Source organism: Chrysoperla carnea, chromosome 1 (genome assembly GCF_905475395.1).
Source record: "Chrysoperla carnea chromosome 1, inChrCarn1.1, whole genome shotgun sequence".
Taxonomy (NCBI): domain Eukaryota; kingdom Metazoa; phylum Arthropoda; class Insecta; order Neuroptera; family Chrysopidae; genus Chrysoperla; species Chrysoperla carnea.
Window position 1 is genome coordinate 117,425,573 of NC_058337.1, and position 3,753 is coordinate 117,429,325.

The following is a 3,753-nucleotide window of genomic DNA, read 5'->3' on the forward strand; positions in this document are numbered from 1 at the left end:
TTAACAAACAATCATATTACAGTTTACATATTTCGATATAATTGAAGTTTACTATAAATTTCGCAATCTTTAATCTTAAAAACAGCATTTGAAGGAAATTTGGGGGGGGGGGAAGTAAATGTAAAAGAAAACACACCATGACAAGGTGATGACTATTTGGCCGCTGTATCAAAACTTCCTAATAAACCACCTTAGATTTATTTAAAGTGCTTGATTGGGAAAGTGTGTGTAGTCTGGCGTTGTAGTCATAATAGAACATGACACGTTTTTTTTTTTTGATTCTCGGCTTCCGATACAGCAAAACTCAGAAGTAAGTAAAATTGAGAATGCCAACTCTTAAAATTCATTTATTGTGAAAATTAAGATTTAAAAAAATGGAAACTTTAATACTAGCATAAATTTTTAACAATCTGTAGGCTCATGGAAACCATGTACTGATATTGGGTTAAAAATAGTTCTTTCATTAAGACGTCTTTTTTTACACCGACATTTTAGAGTTTTTTCAGACAAATTTGGTTTTTCTGATAGGACACTTAAATCTTCGAGAACATAAGTCTCTTCTGAACCCTGAAGGTTTTAATATTATATAAATCTTCCCACTTTTTTTTTCGTTTTTTATCCTGTTTGTGTTCTCAATTTTCTATAAAGATAAAACATTTTGTTGTTTCATAATTTCATCAAATGTCGATGTCTTTCACATAAAACCAAAAAATAGTAGAGAAATTCTCCCTAATCGACAAATTTTTATATTCGTACATTACGTATGCATACTTTTTTGTAGTATAGATACGATTTTGTTCTATTTTTACATTGAATTGTTTTAAAACTTTCCTTTTTGCGTTTTAGAAAAGTTGACATACTAGAATATGTATTTTAAAAATATTCAATTTAGCAATAAGTGAAAAAATGGATAAATTTCGCGAATAGAGCTATTGTTAGGCGTTTTTATATTCAATATCATGACATCATGGCAATTACATTCTGAAAAATTGGCCAAACCATTTCGCAGGCTAAAATCTAAAAATGTTTTGTTTTTGTATCTTGAATACTTCAATATTTTTAACAAATCCTATAGAATACCGGCATCAAAATACTTCATTTTTCTGTTTTACAAACAAACTTTGTCCAACTTGGTTCAAAATAGATGTTTAACGAAAAAAGTTAAACAAAAACTTGCCAAGTCAAATTATTAACAATCTAAATCTGGTATGGTATAAAGATACACACTCTAGTATCTATGTTAGCATAAGTATTATTACAGTATTGAATAAGGCTATCTACCAGAAGTATGGTGATTCGCCAACCAGTATAAGCCTGACACCTATACTCCATTGACTTTTCCGCCATAATTATTGCTAATTACTATTTTCTCAATGGTCAATCAGTATGACGATCATATCGATACTAACATAGTGATATTCACAAAAAAGTTTCTTACAGAGTAGAATTTTTTAATTCGTACTAAAAATTCTACTTACATACATTTCGGCATATAAACTTTATCTTAAAAAAAGGCATTAGGCTTAAAAAAATCGCTATCCACTGGATTAGAACAAATATTTCTCCGAATCAGGCTAATGAATACATGGGATAAATGAAATCCAATCTATGACTCCAAATTTCACCCAGTCCTACAGTCCATGAAAGTTTTATTTTTGGCCTTTATTCCTCAATCTATGTTTTTTCAAAACTTTTAAATATTATTCTATATTTTATTACCTTGATTAAGACCGGTCTCTTTTTGTTACGGAATCTAATATGCAGTGCATTAATTTTTTTGGTTGCTATTCCTCCGTCAAACTCTTTAAAAGCTTAACAGTTCTTTCTTCTGTGATCTTCCCCGCTAAAAAATAAAAAAATCTTGTTTTCAACTCTTTAAAAATAGTCCAATCCTGTTATTCCTGTTTATACAATGCAAAAACATTTATTCCATAACCGTCGATCGACAATATCGTACAGACAGAAAAAAAACAAGGGAAATGAACAATATTTATGGTTAACAAAAATGTGTCATCATTTTCATAGATGAAATCTCATCTATATATATCAACCGACCATTCTCACCCAAACTCATACCAAAATTAATACTATATACAAAGTATATAATGAGAAGGCGATTTGGTTGTTGTATAAAAATAAAATTGTATTACTGATAAGAGCGAGTGTTTGGTACTAGTTGAATAGTTTAATAGTGACTGACTGGGTAATGGATAATGTTTGACTGCTATCCATGCCACGTGGCTTTGATTTAAAATAATGTATATTATTATAATATGTATTTTGGGGGTGGTTATGAATCTAATATCACGTGCATGTATATATGGATGTTTCTAAGTAGAATATTTATATGATATTGTCTATTTAAACGGTAGCGTGTAAGTGATTTGTTAAGGTTCTCTCTCATGCAGGTTGTTTAAAAATTTACAAAGCTAGTACACAATTTTTGCCAAATATTTGATTTTATTCATCCAAAATGGGAAAATAATTTCGTCATCAGATCATTTTCCGCAGGGGTTTCAAATGATCAAAACTCGCTCAAAATACAAAGAAAATGATTTTTGGTTTCTTTACGAGGACATATATTCCTTGCAGTTTAATTTCTTCTAGTAATTCAACGACTTGATTAATGGATCCTTTATAACATTTATCAAGCTATACTTGAGTTTTCAACGCATGAAACTCAAACAACAGAATATCACTTAGATCACACTATTATTGAGTTAAATTATTGAAATAAAAAAAAATCCTCCGAGCCGGATTTGAACCAGCGACCTATGGATTACTGATTTAAGATATTCCTCTACAGTCCACCGCTCTACCAACTGAGCTATCGAAGGTTGTTGAAAACTGATTCAAAATAATGAGTGATTCAATGCCTAATTGAATTAAAATTAATTAAATTAAAATTGAACTTTGATAACTCTTTATACAAGTTACAAGTTTATCGGATATTTTTAAGCAATTGATTACGGAATTAGTTGAAATAAATTTGCAATTTATTTTATTTTAGTAGAATTTTAATTAACTTAAAAATAATGATTTTACATGATATTTTTTCAATTACCACCATTTCAAACAGAAAATCGACAGTTAGATTGGAAACTGTGTTCTTATTTAAAAATCTTTGTATCTTTTTTTACAGAAAAAAGAGATAAATCAAAGAGCAGTTTTTTCAAGAATTCTAGCAAAATATTCAAAACTACTACCTTGCTTAAAATGAACGAAGAAGTAGGGGAGGGTGTAGCTGACTATCATCACATCCTACAGACTCGAAAAACTCAACAAAATCGCAGTATTTTGCTATTTGATTTATAATTTCCACCTAAAAGATGGAAATTTGTAGGTCTGCGAGATTCCGCATTTTTCACCTTAGCTTGAAATTGATTTTTTTAATTTAATAATTTTAAATTCTTCATCTTACATGTATAAATGTAAATCCTTGGTAAATGTTTTTCCATTACCGTGTGAATAATCATATCTGAATCACTGTAGTGTTATGATTCCAATTTTTTTTATATGATATTCATTTATGTTCACTAATATTTAGGATTAAACATTTGAAGAACTCCTATATATTCAAACAATTGGATCTATTTAAAAATAAGATTTAAGGATCTAATGTTACATGTGAACGAATGCGCTACTAAATATAGGATTTAATTCTATTTAACACACAGATATAAACACCCTTCATATGTTTATTATTATTAGTTATCTATTATTTAAATCCATCAAAAATAAATGAACAATATC

The 3,753-nt window shown here is 28.8% G+C and overlaps 1 non-coding gene across 1 annotated transcript; it reads right to left on the reverse strand.

Annotated features, from left to right (window-relative positions):
• Window positions 1-2,744: 2,744 nt before the first annotated feature.
• Window positions 2,745-2,837, reverse strand: Trnay-gua. Its single transcript has 2 exons — window positions 2,801-2,837; window positions 2,745-2,780 (listed from the first exon to the last, which is right to left on the reverse strand). It is a non-coding gene; the product is annotated as a tRNA-Tyr (tRNA).
• Window positions 2,838-3,753: the final 916 nt, after the last annotated feature.